We start from the raw sequence: 18,884 nt of genomic DNA on the forward strand, positions 1-18,884 counted from the left end.
AGACTTCTTCAGTGTTTCAATCTGTTGGTCCTTCTCCCTCAGAGAAACACTTTGTTCCTGATTTTTGATGAGCAGAGCAGGAGCCTGTACTACGAAGCGGGGTTAACTTACTCAGATGTAACCCAGGGTTAACTTCTTAAACCGGGGTTGACAAAACCTGGTGTTCTCAAGTGTTGTTAATCGGTACTACGACGCTGATTAAGATGCTGGTTTGTTGAACCTGTGTTAACCTAATTGGAGTTTGTGCGCGTTCACATAAAAGGGGCAGGTTGCAGCACACGTCACCATTTTTCAATGATGGCGCGGTCACCTTACTTTACCGAAGAAGAATGTATGATTATTATGCGGAGCTACAAGGAATTTAAATTAACGTTAAGGGGGAAATCGAACACATCGTCTGCCAATAAAGCAAGACAGGCTTGTTAGCAACGTATTGCTGATCGGGTAAATGCGTAAGTACAATTCAATTGTTCTCCAAATCTGTTACAGATGATTAACCCGTGGAATGTCTGATATGTGTAAAATAATGACCTTCTTTCATTAATTACGCCCAGATGCAACACGATTCAGAAGTGGGCATAGGCCTACTAATAGATGTTAGGTTAAGTTAATGTTTCCTAAATATGCTACCTATCTAAGGATTTAAAGCCATTAATGGTCATTCTGTTAACATAGTTACATATATATCACTTTGGCATGAAGGTTATCCAACAGGACAGCCCCATGTGGGGAGAAAAAGAATGTGAAATATGTAATTATAGTAATTGTACAAGGTCTGTGAGAAAAGTATCCGACCTTTTTAGGCAGATAGGCATGTCCCAACTAGTCCTCTAACACTCCAAAACGGAGGTGTTCTTTGTCTCGCTCCATCAGCGAATCCGTCGTGACGCGCGAAGCCTCCGGCTTTCCATGACAAAATCTCTTGTTAAAAGTGAAATCTTCTGGAAAATGGCTGATGTCCAGCTCTTGTGATAACCAGAGAAATTGCACACAACGGTCCCGGATCGACACAGCCATCCGTTTAGAAATGAAATGGTGGTTTCTGCCTGTCGATCGCGGCTCGGAGCGCGGCGCACCGTGCGCCATTGTGGGCCGTCCTTAAAGCGGTAGTAACACTCCGTAATCCCTGTGAAGCCCATAAAATTTTCACCGAAAGCCATGTGAATTTTCCGAATGGTTTCCAGCTGCCTGTATCTAACAGTTTCTGAAAAAATTCTGATGGAACAAAGCCCAAATCATTCCGCCATTTCCTCAAAATGAAAAAACGACGAGAGGGGTGGACCAGTGGTCACTCAAAGCCTGCCCACAGGCGAATGACGCAACCAACAGGTGTGAAAAAACTCACGCATGCGCACGAAGGTTCAAGCTTGGCTGACGTAAAAACATATGAATCAAATCCATATATTTTTTGCATAAAATAAAAAGGTCGGATACTTTTCTCACAGACCTCATATATTAGAATATTTAGAAAAATCACCCAAACCAAAGCAACCCTTATGTGGCTGAAATAAGTGAAAAGAAGGTGAGCTTAGAGTGGACTACATGATAATGGGTATATGAAATAGGCCGAATAGAACGGCTATACCTGCACATTGATACTGTAAAAAGATTTGCGATTGAAATAATCGCCCTCGTGCTCTCCCAGGGGTGCACTGATTGGGATTTGCGTGCAATCAATGGCTCCTATTACTCTTGGGAAACCTAGGAGAAATTGTTATTGATAAGCCCCATTTCGCCTAATTAATGGACATGCATTAGACCTATTTTGATATTAGTAATTACCCGCGATTGCATAAAACCCTTCTTTGATTTGTATTGCGGATAAATGGCCAGGGAAAACGACAAATGCATCCAACAGTTTAGACAGAGCAAGTACTACCTTGCAAATCCTACGACATACAGTATTCTTGCTCAGATGTTCAGCATCACAGATGGAATACATAAATTGTCCACTGGCAAAATATCTAAGCGCAAGGCACATTATCTGCTCGATCGTCAGGGCATTGCTATGATGGGTGATGTTACAGACGTCTGGCCCGATCAGCTGACAAAGATAATGAATTCCCTCGGCTGAGAATCTATATCTTTCATGGAGAATATCGTCCGGGTATGTCAGCGGATTCTGGCGGTCTTTAAAAGCCCTCGCCCTACAAAGAGAGCCCCTCACAATTTGTGCCCCAATATCAAACGGATCATCCAGGTAGGCCGGCATTGTCTTCGGAATGATTGAAAGTGGATGGGCGGTACTTATAAAGGGAGTGGTTAAGCGAAAACCTCAAGCTAACCTAGAACATAACCTGCTCGGAGCAGGTTTGGCACGCAGCGTAAATTGCCATGGCAGCATACCTCGATCAAAACCTATCCACCTTTCCTAGTACGGGTTAACCAGGAAGTTACTCCACACGTCATCAACTTACTCCCGAAGTTACCCTGATAAGCCAGTAACCCCGCTTTGTAGTACAGGCCCCAGATCTGTTCCTCTCAAATTCTTCTGCCTCCTTTTTCAGCCTTTGAATCTCTTTGTCCTTCTCCCTCTGACATGTGTTTTGTTCCTTAATATTTTTATTAGATCAGAATTGTCCCTGTCCAATTTTTCTGCCTCATCCTTAAGCATTTCCATCGTTTTCTGATTTTCACTGAGAACATGTTGTTTATGTGCACATTCTGCTGTGAGCTTGTCAACTTTTTCTTCCCAGAGTGTCTCACAGTTCTCAAAATCCTTCACTGTGGTCCTCAGGGTTTTCATGTCCTCCTGCTGTCTTTTAAACTGATGCATAAGATCAGATATCGCAGCTCTGAGCTGTTGGATCTCTTGCTTCATATTATCCTCCAATTGAGGAACCCAGACGATGTCCTGAGATGGTCTGAAGGATTCCTGGTGGCTGCTGCTCAGCTTCATCAGAGCTCCTCCTTCAAACACTGTGTAGTCGCAAATTGTTTCAACTCCTGATATGTAAATATCATCTGATTCCACTTCAGGTTTAGAGGCCTTCAAAATGTTTTTGGTACTCTCAGAGACACGAAATGGGAGGTACTGAGGTACAAAGCAGTAAAGTGGGTCACTGCAGCTTTGTTTGCATTCTTTCTCATTCAGTTATAGAATTGGCTTTGTGATGTCACAGCTCAAAAAGGGAAAAAAGCCTTTACATATTAGAGTTTTGTTTAACATAAATTTAAAGAAATAATAAACATTGAAATAAATAGTTCATAAATTGAACTATAGGAGAGCTTGGGACTCCAACGAGGGCGGTCGCATCTCCTCCACTCTCCCTTATCTCTCTTCTTTTAACCTTCAAGTCCCTACTTCACCTGACTTGTGAATTCCTCAAAACTATATTGGATTCTGGATCTATTGGACTACTATTGGACTAGTAGTAAGTCCCTTCGGCTTCTCCCTTGTTTGCACTCGGGGTCGCCACAGCAAATCCAAGGTGGATCTGCATGTTGAATTGGCCGGATGCCCTTCCTGACGCAACTCCACATTACATGGAGAAATGTGGCACGGGTGGGATTTGAACCCGGAACCTTCTGAACTGAAACCAAGCACATTAACCACTTGGCCACCACCCCTGCTCAACCCATGGAATTGATCAGCTGGTCTCTGAACGCTATTTTTTCTACAAGAAGGTCAGGACCGGGGGATCCTGCCTGCCCAGATGGAACGTATCCTGCGGGCTATGTCCTCGATTCCTGGAGTTCCTGGCGTGTGGCATGCTTGGCGCCTTTCTCTGTGGAGGACTTCGAAGACCTATTCATTTTTGGTCTCATGGTAGCAGGGCTGGTACTTTTTGGCTTATGTGCTGCCCTGATCTACCGGAAAATTGGCAAGACGGCGGCATCAAGAACCACGGTTCCTCGCTTGTCCGTCATGATTAACGAGGTCGGCAAGGCAGTGCATTCTCAGACTGCGTTGACTTTTGAACTCAGACACAAATTGGATGACACCTTGGAGCTGATGCGTGCTTGCAGCTGAAGCTGAAGATTTCGGAGGCCGGTGAATATTCTTAATTCAAAGTTAGGAATATTCTTAATTTATAATTGGGACTTGGCTGAGTGAGTGGATCTATAAAAAAAAGTGTTTTTCACTGCTCGGCTGCAACACTACAGGCATCAAGGTCAATTGCTCTCTGTTTACCTCCAGAGGAATTTATCCAGGCTCTGGTGAGACTATTTGGCTCCATTCTTATCTCAACCCACAAGGACAATAAACTAACAGACTTACACATGGACCAAAGCATGCTCCAGCCTCTCCTCTTACCACTCTCTGCCCCTCCCCCCCTGCGGCAGGCCTCGTCCTCTCTCAAGCTGGTCTGGCAGCGCGACTTACAGTTGCAGCAGCCTTCACCCACTTTGCCTCAATTCGGATGACGGACTGCTTCAAGTTTAGTGCACATAAACAATGTCAAATGTGTTGTCTTTAATTTTGATGTGTGCCATTATTACGGTAAACAAGTAATAATTGTGGATTGCTGTATTTGTCTGAGGTAACTGGAGTGTAAACATAATTTCCCTTTTTTTGGGATCAATAAAGTTGTCTGAAGTCTAAATTGTTAGTATTATTATTTGGAAGTCATCTGCCGATGGGGTGAAACCCAGACATTCATCTATAACGTCGTTGCTAAACGGTCGCTCTGTCACCGCCCACGCGGGAGGGACCATTCAAAAATCGAACTCACAGGTAGTAGTTATCTAAAAAAAAGGTAGTAGTTAGCTTTTTGTATGTTTTGTTAACAGGATTACACGCATGTGGGAGATTTTCGTCAGGCTGTAATTGATCTCTGTCACGTTTGTCTGTTGCAGCTTGGTATCTGAAGTGTGTATTTGCAGGAGTGAGACTCACGCACGGGTTGAGTGTGCAGTGTCGGAACAAACCATTCAGAAAATGGGGTGTCAGCGCTCGGTGGTGAGGATGCTGTGGATGAAAACGGCCGGTGTCCCGACAAGATGAGCTACATGTCACTTGTATGTGCAGCTTGACTTGCTGCTCCAACAAAATATCGAGAAAGATCTGTGGAGCTATATTGCGTTTCTTGCTTTTGAATTTGAATTATACCCAAGATTTTGTTTTCTATGTAGTCCTTGCATTTTCTTTCTTCTTTTGGTTTTGTAATTCTTACTTTATATTTCTCTGTATTTTAACAACACTTTTATTGTATGAAAATGTATAGTCCCTACATATGGTCCCTACAAGATGTTTTTCTATATTGTTTTACCGTGTTCAGTAAAATAAAATAAAATAAATCTTGTCTTGCTGATGGCCACAATCCTTGAGAATGACATGAACTGAGTGCCATAAACATGTTAATTCATATTACAAGGGCAATTTCCCAACTTCAAAATTTTACTGTATTGTTTGTTCTCTGTTTCTAAGAAAAAAATCCCATATTATTATTATTATTATTATTATTATTATTATTTTGTTAGAAACAGCTACGTTTCACTGCAAAGCAGCCTTAGGAACAATCAGCCTCCAAACAACAACAATAAAAGATTATCATTATTGACCTTGAGAGAGGTATTTTTAAGTGTATCATCCTTGTCATTGATAAGGGATTTTACTGCCCTAATTTTGGTTTATGTATTTTATTTTGCATTATGCATATTTTTTTACATGGCAAGTGGGAGGTATTTTTTCGTAACCTAGCGCTCAGTAAACTTCAGCAGTCTTCGGCCACAGCATTTGGGCAAAGAGAATATCTTATTTGTTATATCTGTAGATGACAGACTGCAAGATTGAGCTTTGAATGTTTTGTTAATGATGGAGAAAAACAAATATATGAAGACCAAACCAAACTACAGTGTTTTTCACAAAGAGCTTTATATATTCTTTCAATCACTTAAATTTACGAGGAAGAAAAATGGTATAAAAGTGTATAATTTTGTTAAAGACTGTAAACTTCATGAAAACCCCTAGAGTATATGTAACTTCTTGTTCCAATTTATTTGTTTGCAGCTTCTGCAGTTTGCTGTGTGTTTTGTTTTGAATTATGTTATCAATTTTGTTGTTGAATTTTCAATAAAGTTGGCTAAAAAAAAACAACTATCCACCTGGCGCTGATACCCCCTTCCTGCGAATGGTTTGTGCCGACACTGCACATTCCACCCGTGCACCCCGCCTCTACAGTCGGTTATCTTTTTTGTTTGTTTTGGTTGGTATGAAGCGGACTGACAAGATGCAGGTTCAAGGTGAGACCTTATTTTACGGAAACAGCATTTTATAACAGTATTGTAGGCAGTATGTCACGTTTATTTTGCATTGAAGTTTCACATTTCATAGATTGTTTGCAACCAGGTTGGTGTAAAATGGCTAGCTGTGCTTATTCGCTGTTGCTAGTAGCCTGTTGGGCTACAAACGTGCTGTGCCGGCGCAGACTGTATTTGTACTCTCTTGCCAACGTGTATCGAGTTTCGTTTTAAATGCATTCAGCGATGGTTCATCTACAACCTCTGGAGGTAGCACAGAGCTCTCAAGCTGAGATACGCTCAAGAAGTTAAGACACACTAGTGGTGAGTTCAAATCCCACCCCTGCCACATTTCTCCGTGTAATGTGGGGTTGCGTCAGGAAGGGCATCCGGCGTAAAACTTGTGCCAATTCAACATGCAGATCCACCTTGGATTTGCTGTGGCGACCCCAAGTGCAAACAAGGGAGCAGCCGAAGGGACTTACTAGTGGTGTCTGGTAGAGGTGGGCGGATCGATCCTAATATCGATGAGGCAAAGGCTATACGCCCAACCATTGGGCAGATAACTATGTCTTACTTTATTTGCCCAACTGTTTGGCAGATAAGTCATACATTGAACGTTTCATGCACAACCGTTGGGCAGATAAATATAATGTCTTATCTTATTCGCCGAACCATGATCGTGTATTTGACACGTGTTGTGCATCTAAACTACGTTTTTTACACCACTTTTTAAAGCTCTATTGCGGCGTATGTTTGACACATTTAATGGCGCCGTCTTTAATTACTGCGAAAACACCACAATGGATGAAAACAGACAAACTTCATAAGCATTTAGAAGGGAAGCCTGTTAACAACGACGAAACAGCTTTTGCACAAAATGCTGCTTGTTGGCTGTAAGATAGTGTTAGTTTGACACTGTTCCCTGGGTGTGATGAGCCAAACAGAACCACTTTAGATCACAGCTCCTCCACGGGTTGCGAACTCTCCCGCAGCCAGCGAGAAAATATCCGCCTTTTTTCCCTCCTGCGTTGAAACCGGAAGTGAGCTTACAAGCGGGCTCATTGGTCGGTTGTGGTCGGGTGTATATGCTTGCGTATTTACTTTATTGACCCAATGGTTTGGCGTATAGCCACTCCGTATCGATAATATCGATACCAACGCTTTTGTTGATATTGAACGATCCTCGTGTAAAAATATCGATACTCAAGCGTTTTTTCCGTCCCGCATGCACTGACTGCTGAGCACGCAGATTCATCAAAGTCTGCTCTCTGTCTGTAAGAGCAGCTCTGCGCTGTGTCACATAACACAGAGCAGCGCACCCTTGTATTGTGATTTGTTAGCCCTCTTCCTCAGGAGATTTTGTTTTAAGTTGTGTTGAGTGATATTTTTTAAACAAAAATGTTGATTGTGATAATAAAGTATTTTGTTGTCACGTACAATGTTTGGCGAAATTCTATCCTAGGTCTTTTGGATCCTTTGGATCTATGAAGCTTAAATATGAAAAAGTATCGGTATCAATATCGGCGATACTGGGCCTGTATTTACTTGGTATTGGATCACTACCAAAATTCCCGGTATCGCCCACCTCTAGTGTCTGGGGGCATAGCCCCTCCCTACAAGAATGTTTTCTAATTTTGAAGTCAAATGGTGCAATGTGACGCATTCTGGACACCCTAATTTAGTGAAGATATAAAATTGTTGGGTTTTAAGATGCTAACATCACAAAGCGCACACACACACACACACACACACACACACACACACACACACACACACACACACACACACACACACACACACACACACACACACACACACACACACACACTAATAATCAACTTTATTATATTGCTACATATAATATGTGATTGGCTGATTTCCAGTCTGATATTTTCCCTTATTACTAGGGGTGTCACGATTCTCCAAATCCTCGATTCGATTTTATTTTCGATTTTAGGGTCACGATTCGATTCGATTCTCGATTTTCTTTTTCTTACAACAGAGAGGCCTATGCCAGGTTTAGATTAGTCTATGATCAGTCATTGGTTTGATTCATCAAAGTTGGGCTTGGTATAAGTGATACTTTTTGTAATACATTACATTAGGCACTAATGGTAAAATTTTAATAATTTAATTAAGATATAATGGAACAATCTTCTCAGTCAAGTGGAACAACAAAAACAAATATAACAATAATAACAAAAATTAGAGGTCACAGAGGGTAGCTGCCATCTAGTGGCTTTTTTTGGTAGCAGCAGTGGGCGCTATTAAAATAGCAATGTGCAACATAACAAAATAATAAAACAAAATACAGTAACAGTCATGTGCAAAGTAATAGAACAATTAGAGCCATAACAAACTAAACTCTATCCTACAACAGTTGAACATAAAAAAATAAAACTTTTGGTCCCTGAGAATGACAACTGTCATTTTTCTTTAACTAAGGTATAACTTTATGTGGGGAGAAAGATGCTCCTTAAGGTACCAAAACTATTAACATATTTGTGGCTAGACAAGACAACAGTTATTTTTATATTTTCAAGTTTTTGTTTAAGAAGATGAGAATGTCCACATTCTCTGGAGAAAGGGCTGCTCTATGAGCAGTCACAATGTCCCCTGCTGTGGAGAACACTTTCTCACTTGCTACACTTGTTGCTTGCACAGCAAGATAATGTTTGGAAAGCTTGGACAAATTTGGGTACTGATGCTCATTGTTTTTCCACCATTTCAGTGGATTTGCATCCACAGAAATTACTTTTGCCATCCTGTATAGCTCAATCTCCTCCTTGACAACATCAGGCCATGATTTTGGTGTTGTTGATGTAGTGGAGGCTGTGCTATAAAAGTCACCAAACAGTTCACTGAGTGTGATTCTCTTTGCTGGGGAGCTGCCTTCACTGGATGCTGCAGTTTCTGGGTTCTCTGCATGGTATTGGCTGGTCGCATTTCCTGAGGCCTGAGTCTAAAAAAGAATATAAATTTATAAATGTATCAGTATTTCAATTACAAGATAAATTTGCATCACTATTAATAGCTGACATTTCATCATATGAATTTCAATTGGTCACATACCTGTGTGGGATGCTTTTGTAGGATTTTCTCAGCCAGACTGTTGAATATCTCTTTCCGAGAGGGGTCATCCAGATGGGGTAAAGACTTGAACCGAGGGTCCAAGGCAGTGCTCTCATTCAGGAACTGTTGAAGACTGAGATCTGAATACCTCCCTTCAATGTTGGTTGCTATAGCAGATTTAACATCCTTCACAATCTGTGAATCTGTGCCAGTATGTTTCATTGTTGTGAGAATGGAGTGTTTGAGTGGCAGGATCATAGACACAGTGGGCTGCTGTTCTGAGCTCAATAGAGTTGTGATTGTTTTCATGGGCTTCAGAACCTCAACCACATCCTCCAGAACAGTCACATCTTGATCAGAGAGTGTGATGAGATCTTTGGCATTCTTTTTAACATCTTTTTCTGTGAGTGCAGAATAAACAGCAGCTTGTTGCTCTAAGTAGCGTTTGAGCATGTCATAGCTGGAGTTCCACCTTGTAGTGACGTCTTGAATCAGCTTGTGAGGAGGAAGCTGGAGCATCTCTTGTTTGGCCTTTAAGACAACTGCTGCAGTCGTGCTCTTATGAAAGAAGGTGACGACTCTCCTGACTTTGCTCAACAGACGAGAAATCTGGTTTACTCCCAACCCCTTCTGGGATGCCAGGTTTACTGTGTGTGCAAAACACCCTATATGCGGTGACAATCCAGCTGCATTTGAGGCATTGACAATGTTTTTGGCATTATCAGTGGTCACAGGGATGGTTGTATTTTGTTTATCCAGTTTCCATTCTAATACTGCTTCCTTTAGCACTTCTGCCAAATTATCACTTGTGTGTGATTCATAGATAGGGCGAGTTTGAAGTACTGGACTTTCAATCTCCCAATCATTATTGACGTAGTGTGCTGTCACTGTAATGTAGCTCTCAGTTGCTCTTGAGGTCCAGCCATCTGTTGTTATGGCAACTAACTCCGCAGTGCTTAGACCCCTCAAAACTTTTTCTTTAGCATCTTCATACATGGAGGGCAACAATTTGGTTGTAAGATGCGATCTGCTGGGAATACTGTAGCGCGGCTCAAGTACGCTAATTAAATGTTTAAACCCAGCATTTTCCACCACTGAATAAGGCTGCAGGTCTGCTGCTGATAGCCCTATAGCGTTAGTTATTGCTTTAGCGTGAGCTGAGGTCTGTGCAAGTTTCATTACAAACGAAGAGTCAATAGTTGGCTGGACCAATGATGATGTTTTTCCAGCCAAATCAACATCTTTGTGATGACGGCGAATGTGTCCAGCCATGTTCGTTGTGTTTCCTGTAGCTGGGTAAGGCACACGCGTGTAGCACATTTTGCACACTGTTGTCTTCTTGTCGACAACACGAACGCTGTCGACATAACTCACCGCGAACGCAAAATATTTCCATACTGCTGATTTAAGAGAAACAGGAGCGGCTTCCAGCTCCAGTAAGGCGTCCTTATCTGCACTTGCCATGGTGACATACTCTGCAGGTTAGCAAACTAGCGGCTACAGTGTACTGCGTCGCGTGCGTGCTTGCGCAGCTTAGGGGGCGGGATCGTCGATCCCCTTTTTGACTTCGAGGCTCGAGACCATGACGTAATTTCGATCGATTTCGATGAAATATCGAAATCGTGACACCCCTACTTATTACATATTACAACAAAAATCTGTACTCAAAAACCATCCTTTATGATAGGGCTGCAGCTATCGATTATTTTAGTAATCGAGTATTCTATCGATTATTCTGGTGATTTTGCATTTTTAAACAACATCAACAGTCGAGGTTCTTCCTAAGCAATGGCACAGTGTCACTGCGCCATCACACAGTTTCCCCACAGAAAAGAAAGATCCACACAGATGTAAAATATGGACTAAAATTGTAAGTTTCTTGCACACATTTATTTTGTCAATATCCTGAAACTGTGCCAAATTATAATGTGGTTGATGGCGCCGTTTTCGTGCATCGGTTTATGACTGTAATGTCACGCCATGAATGACGTGGTGTGTAATATTGTAATATTGACATGTCTATAAACAAACTGCATGCATGCACAGGTCATTGTATGTCTGTCAACTTATCAAAACAAACGTGACACCAAAGAGGTTATATGTGAGACCTACCTTCCTTGTAGTCATTACAAAGCCAGCAGAGTAGCGATTTCTCATCCCTGCTTAGCAAATATTCTGCAATATCCACAGTTTCAGACTCTGGACTTTGTCTAACCATCCGTCAGTTGCCTTCAAGGGGTCAGAAATTTGTTTGTTTCCAACTATCAACAAGGACTGGTCATTTGACAGCAGCTCTCTCTTCCTCCTTCGTCGGTACCAACGGTCGTTTCTGTAACGATGCAGCATACACAAGGGCAGCCAGCTCTTCTTTCCATTTCTGTCCACTGCCGTACGTAGTCCTGGTTGTAACAGGCAATCTGCAGAGCTTACAAAAACGCTTTAAATCATCAACTTTCCAGCGTTTGAAATGATCCAAATCATAGCACTCCTCGCTGCTTTCCGCCGTCATAGCATGTGGATTGGTAGCCGAAAAATTTAGCCTACCCATAATGCACCACGCGGCCCGAGATGTGCACTTCACTTATTGTGTGCACTTAATGCCCTCATATCGCACTGCTCTTCAGAGGGGAAAGGTCCAGACTGTGCCTGCGAAGGACTGGTCAGAGGATGTCCGTTTATCACTCCAGGGGTACCTGGACTGTACAGACTGGGATATGTTTAAGGAGTCCTGCTCTGATATTGATGAATTGAGTTTATATTGTTAGAATAGTTATTCCAGCTAAGGTTTTTAAAGTGTATCCGAACGGTAAACCATGGGTTTCGAAATCCCTTAAGAGCTTATTCCCCAAAAAAGTGGATGGTTTTTAAGGAAGGTAACTTGCAGGTGTTATACAAGGTCTGTTAGAAAAGTATCCGACCTTTTTATTTTTTTCAAAAACCATATGGATTTGAATCACGTGTGATTGCATCAGCCAAGCTTGAACCTTCGTGTGCATGCCTGTCGGTTGCGTCATTCACCTGTGAGCAGGCTTTGTGTGAGCAGTGGTCCACCCCTCTCATCAGATTTTTATTGCGAATAAATGTCTGAATGATTTGGAACTTTGCTGCATCAATTTTTTCCAGAAACTGTGAGAGACCTCCAGGTGGACACCATTCGGAAAATTCAGATGGCTTTGAGGGACGATTTTATGGAGATTACACAGATTAAGGAGTGTTCCAGCCGGTTTAAAGACCGCCCACAGCGTCTGAGAGCACTCCGAGCGCCGATCGACAGGCTGAAACACCGCTGAAACAACCAGATCATTTCCAACGTGAAGGCGTTGTTGATCCGGGACGTCGTCTGACTTACACAAAAATGGCAGGAGACGTGGACATCAGTACTTTTTCGGCACATTCCACTGTTACAGGAGTTTTTTTTCATGGAAAGAAAAGCGGACGGATGCGCCACCGTGCCTCTCATGGCACAGCACAAAACCACCTCTGTGTTGGTCTCACAGGACGGCTTTGAGATGGCTTTCAGACGGCTGTCGGTGGGTTTTCAATTGTGTGACTAACCGAGAAATTGTGGATGAGCCTGGACATGCCAGAACATGTCCTGTGAGGCTTCATCACGGCGTTGCTTTGCGCCATGCGGCACCGCCGCGACGCGCGGAATTCCTCTGCTCCTCTTTCCATGACAAAAACTCCTGTAACAGTGGAATGTGCTGTTCATTTCCAAACTGGACGCTGTGTTTTATCCGGGACGTCCTCTGACTAGCACAGGAATTGCGGAAGATGTGGACATCAGCACTTTTTCGGCACATGGAAACAGACATGTGGAGGAATTCCGCGTGTCGCGGTGGAGCCGCATGGCGCAAAGCAACGGCGTGATGAAGCCTCACAGGACATGTTCTGGCATGTCCAGGCTCATCCACAATTTCTCGGTTAGTCACACGACTGAAAACCCACCGACAGCCGTCTGAAAGCCATCTCAAAGCCGTCCTGTGAGACCAACACGGAGGTGGTTTTGTGCCGCGCCATGAGCGGCACGGTGGCGCATCCGTCCGCTTTTCTTTCCATGAAAAAAACTCCTGTAACAGTGGAATGTGCCGAAAAAGTACTGATGTCCACGTCTCCTGCCATTTTTGTGTAAGTCAGACAACGTCCCGGATCAACAAAGCCTTCATGTTGGAAATGATCTGGTTGTTTCAGCGGGGTTGCAGCCTGTCGATCAGCGCTCGGAGTGCTCTCAGACGCTGTGGGCGGTCTTTAAACTGGCTCGAGCACTCCTTAATCTGTGTAATCCCCATAAAATCGTCCCTCAAAGCCATCTGAATTTTCCGAATGGTGTCCACCTGGAGGTCTCTCACACTTTCTGGAAAAAATTGATGCAGCGAAGCTCCAAATCGTTCAGACATTTATTCGCAATAAAAATCCGACGAGAGGGGTGGACCACTGCTCACACAAAGCCTGCTCACAGGCGAATGACGGAACCGACAGGCGTGAAAAAACTCACGCATGCACACGAAGGTTCAAGCTTGGCTGATGCAATCACACGTGATTCAAATCCATATGGTTTTTGAAAAAAAAAAGAAAAAGTTGGATACTTTTCTAACAGACCTCGTATAAGCTTCAAAAGGACATTAAAAGGGAAATCAGGGCAGGTAAACTTAAGTATAAAGATGAAATAGAATCACAGCTCAGGAATAACCTGGGCTCTGTATGGTACAGCATGAAAGCAATTGTTGGACTTAAGGAAGGAGGGAGGAGCAGAGTTTAAGTTACAAATCTGACTCACTGTTGGCACGGGACCTTAACAGGTTTTATGTCAGATTTGACTCACATGATTTAATAGTAAACACTCTGAACATAAGACCAGTTTTTTGGCATCGCCTTCATTTTTCCCTTCCTTCAATGAGCAAAGTGTTATCATGTGCTTTAAACAAGCAAAGTCTAAGAAAAGTCCAGGCCCAGATAATATTGGTGGTCACCTGGTTAAAGTATGTGCAGAGCAACTAGGCTCAATCTTTCACCACATATTTCTTATGTCGTTCTCCCAGTAGAGGGTGCCATTTCTGTGAAAGCAATCTGTGGTGATACCTGTTGCCAAGCTTAGTCACCTTCAAACTCTTAATGATTTTAGGCCTGTTGCTTTGACTTCCCTGGTTATGAAAACTTTTGAGAAGCTTATCAAAGAAGAGCTCCTAACTAAGGTTAGGGTTAGACTCTTAGACCCGTATCAGTTTGACTATAGGGCCGGGGGGTGGGGGTGTGTGTGTGTGTGTGTGTGTGTGTGTGTGTGTGTGTGTGTGTGTGTGTGTGTGTGTGTGTGCAAGAAGCCACAATCACCCTTCTGAATCTCCAACCTCATCTTTTAGCTGAAAAAATGCTCAATAATTTTAGCCTTGATCCTAGGCTAGCAGGCTGAATATTGGATTTTCTGATCCAGAGATGTCAGAGGGTGAGGGTGAACAGTGAGTTGTCCAGCCTGTTAACATCTACTGGCTCCCCACAGGGGTGTGTTCCGTCCCCTCTGTTGTACATCTTATACACCAATGACTGTCATAGCCTTTATGAAAGTAAGCACATATTCAAGTTTGCAGATGATTCTCTTATAGTCAGCCTACTTAGATCACAGGAAATTGATCATGGCCCAGTGTTAGATGATTTTGTTTCCTGATGTGAGAATGCCTTCCTCCACCTAAACATCGCAAAAACGAAGGATATGTCCATTGATTTTAGACGTCTCTCCAATATCCCCCGGCAAAGTGTTATCAAGGGCCAGGATATAGCGATAGTAATATCCTATAAATACCTGGGCACCTTGATAGACAGTTGACTCAAGTTTGATGTGAACACTGCTTCAGTGTGTAAGAAAGGCCAATATTGACTGTTTGCTCTCAGGAAACTGGCCATATTTGTAGTGGCCAAAACTCTGACTTTATTTTACAGAGATTTTATTGAGTCGGTCCTGTCTTTTTCTATTATTTGCTGGTATGGTAACCTACCTATCAAAGAGAAAAATGCACTTTTAAAAATTGTTACGGTGGCCAGTAAGATTGTGGGGGGTGAAGTTCAGTTGTTGTCCAATCGGCTGCTCCCGTTTTGTTCGGGGTCGCCACAGCGTATACAGCCAGATCCATACTGGTATTTGGCACAAGTTTTACGCCGGATGCCCTTCCTGACGCAACTTGGAGAAACACACACTAGGGCTGCACGATATTGGAAATGAGTGCGATATGGATGTCTAGTATTGCGATAACGATATTGTCGCAATATTTTTTCTTTTTACCTAAAAATGCAATATACATGACCAATAATAATAAATATCTATAAAATTTATACCAACAAATATGCATTTCAAATATTGCATTTATTTACATGTTCACATGTTTCTTCATGCAAAACAATCACTTTCAAGCAAAAGTTGAACCAAACCTTAACCCATTTAGGGTTTGTACTTTTAAAAATAAAAAATAAAATCTCTAAACTTAAAGTGCCATTGAGAAGTATTTGGAAGCTAGAGCTTTACAACAAAAAACTGAAAACAATCCCTTGCTGTTTTGTACCTGAAATATTAAAATATGTTTATTATCACTAAATGTGATGTGCAAATAGACTTGCTTTCTTAATTTTTAATATATCAAAAAATGTAAACTTAAAAGTATCCAGGCCTTCACTGAGTGAAAATTACTTCAACAAATAGCAGGTTCACATCTTAACAGTAAAAGTAAACTACTTCAAGTTTTTGGCCAAGAAAACCAGCATGTTGACATTGACAGGTTTTAAACAAGTGCGATCACATGTGACAACATTACCTGATGTACTAAAAAGTCTCTCTGAAGGTGAGCTACTTGCTGGTATACAGAGGTATTTTCTGGCCAATTTACTCAACTGGGGGAAGTTGACATGATGAACTTGTCACCAAGACAGAGGGTTAGCTTCACTGTCAATGGTGGGAGACACGAGGTAGCTGTTGAGTTCCACATCCACTGCATGTGATGATGTACTTGATTTTGGAGCTGGGACACTCTTGAAAAAACTACCCAGGGATTTTTTGGACTGCTTTTGGATGTCTTCAGGTGGATCCACATTGTCATGCTGGCTTTGCTCCTTAAAGATACAGTTAGAAATTATTAAATTGGAATGTTATTAAATAATGTTTGAACAGATTACTGTGACACACTTTACCTTTGTTTCTTCAGCTTCTGAAATCACTCGGACCTTGATTTCATGCAACTTGTCATTGCTGATGTAGTCTGCTTTAAACCGAGGATCCATAAGACAGGCCATATCCAGCAATTCCTGGGTAGATGGATGGTCATATTTAGAGTTCAAATAGTCCAGTATCTTTTTCTTTGACTTTGTCAAATCACTGTGTTGTTCTTTTGCAGCGAGAATTGAGGTGTTGAAAATGTGAAGCACAGGTTTCACACATGAAATGCTCACATAGCTTTCACTTGAAAGGGCATCAGTGAAATCCTGTAGAGGCTGCAATGCCTGGTTTATGGATTCCAGAACATCTATGTCCTGCCAAGTTGGAACCAAATGTCTGGACTTCCTATCAGCCGACAGGACATCACTTAGGGCTCTTTGCTGCTCAAGAACTCTCTGAATCATCTGTTGTCTAGACCCCCATCTTGTGGGGTATTCGGTTATCAGTGCATGCTCTGGGAGGTTGTGTTCTCTTTGTTCTTTTGTCAGGGCAGTCTTCTCCCTCCAACTGTGGGAGAAGTGGCCCACCAACTTCTTGCAAAGTCCAACAGCTCTTGTAATACGATCCTCACCTTTGACTGCATTTTCTGAAACAAAAGACAGACAAAACAAAAAAGCTTAATGCATTTTGTATTGACATCAATGAAACATTAATTCCAACTTGGAGTATATAAAAGATAAATTTAACCCTATAATGCCAAGTGTATCATATTTGATACAGGATTTTCTGAGATGTCTGCTGGTTCATCAGTGTTATATTTTCTCCCCAAAAAACCCATTGTATACAATGAGATACTTGTAGTGCACAGACAAACCACCAGATGTCAGTATCTTATGCATCAGATGGCCTTCAGATGAGACATTCATAATGGCTGCCTGAAACAAGTGATCCACAGTAATTTCCTTAAGAAAATGCAGCATTTTATAGGTTTGAAATGTTATGTTTGCTCTGGATTTAAAATGGATGTTTTTATGTTAGAATGCCCAATGTAACAAATATGATACAAATAAAAACTCATATGCAAAAAGATTTTATTTTTTTTGTGGGTTTGTTTAAAGGTCCAATAAAGACTGTTTCAAAAAATTAGAATTTGCTGACAATTATTTCACATGGTGGGCTTTATAGGGTTAAGTGTTATAGTAAATTAGGGCTATATGTCTTGAGAGTAAAGTTTTTTTTTTTTATCTTTAACACTTACCAATTGCCAGATGCAGGCGATGGCCAAAGCACTGCACTCTGAACCAGTTGTTGACCTCAGCAGCCTTCACCACGTTCGCTCCCTTATCTGTTGTGATGGCCACTTGTTTGTGTTCGGGCAAGTTCCAGTTGTTCAAAACATCCCGCAGGGCAGCAGCAATGTTTTCACCAGTGTGTGAGTCGGGGAAGTATGCTACTTCTAGGCAGCGTGTAATGAGCTCAAATTTGCATGTCAAAAAGTGCACGGAAAACTCATGTAAGGCTCAGTGGTTCGACTGGACCACAAGTCAGTGGTGCTAGCATAAAAATCCACTTCATTGAGCTCTGCCTTGACAGACTTCACACACGCATCATACATCTCTGGAATAGCTACTTGGGAAAAATTTGTCCGAGATGGCACTTGGTATCTCCGGTCGAACTCTTTTACCATCTCCAAAAACCCCTCTTTAGACACTGCATTAACAGAGAGCGTGCATTTTGCAATGTATCTTGTTATGGCTGCAGTTAAAGCTTTGTGTCGCTTCGACGTTTTCTCATAAGGAGCGACAGAAGCGAAACTATCATTTATGTTCATTTGTGAACTTGCCTTTCATTTGCTTGACTTTACCGGAGTAGGCTGTGGATTTTTAGATGTTAAATATACATTGTAAAGTTCCTTGTGGTTGTATTGAAGGTGGCTGTGGAGGTTTGTCGTGTTTCCTCTCGACGTAGCCACTATTTTTTGGCATGACTTGCAAAGAACTTGCGTCTGTGATTCGTCCTGTGTGGAAAAACCGAAGTAGTCCCAAATTCCGGAGGTGTAGTGTCTTTTAGGAACAAGTTGCTCTCTGTTTTCGTCTCCTTTCATCTCTTCCTTCCCCGCCATGCTTGTCTTCCTTCTGTGTGTGTACGTGCTCACTGCTCCGCTGAGAGCATGTGCTCGCTCTGACCAATAGCGACGCGGCACGTTCACATTTAAGGTCGCGCCGGATTGGTCAAAGTGCGGACATAAAGAAAGACCTGATTTATACATTAAATAATTAGAAATTATCGCGCATCTTTTAGATATGCCTATCGCATGTGCCAATATCGCAATGACGATATTTTTTTGATATATCGTGCAGCCCTAACACACACAGCCGCTGATGTTCCAAAGAGGTCTTCCATCCAAGTACTAACCAGGTCCGGCACTGCTTAGCATCTGAGATCTGACGGGATCAGGCTTACACAAAGCAGACCGGCTGCACGTGGGGGT

General features: G+C 42.2%; 2 long non-coding RNA genes across 2 annotated transcripts; both read left to right on the plus strand.

The window, feature by feature from the left end:
- Positions 1-839: 839 nt before the first annotated feature.
- LOC117521643 lies at positions 840-14,156 on the plus strand. The gene is made up of 3 exons (XR_004564013.1): positions 840-849; positions 10,092-10,097; positions 14,013-14,156. It is a non-coding gene; the product is annotated as an uncharacterized LOC117521643 (long non-coding RNA).
- A 3,430-nt stretch (positions 14,157-17,586) lies between these two features.
- Positions 17,587-18,670, plus strand: LOC117521641. The gene is made up of 2 exons (XR_004564011.1): positions 17,587-17,743; positions 18,324-18,670. It is a non-coding gene; the product is annotated as an uncharacterized LOC117521641 (long non-coding RNA).
- The last annotated feature ends 214 nt before the right edge of the window (positions 18,671-18,884 follow it).

Source organism: Thalassophryne amazonica, chromosome 12 (assembly GCF_902500255.1).
Source record: "Thalassophryne amazonica chromosome 12, fThaAma1.1, whole genome shotgun sequence".
Classification (NCBI taxonomy): domain Eukaryota; kingdom Metazoa; phylum Chordata; class Actinopteri; order Batrachoidiformes; family Batrachoididae; genus Thalassophryne; species Thalassophryne amazonica.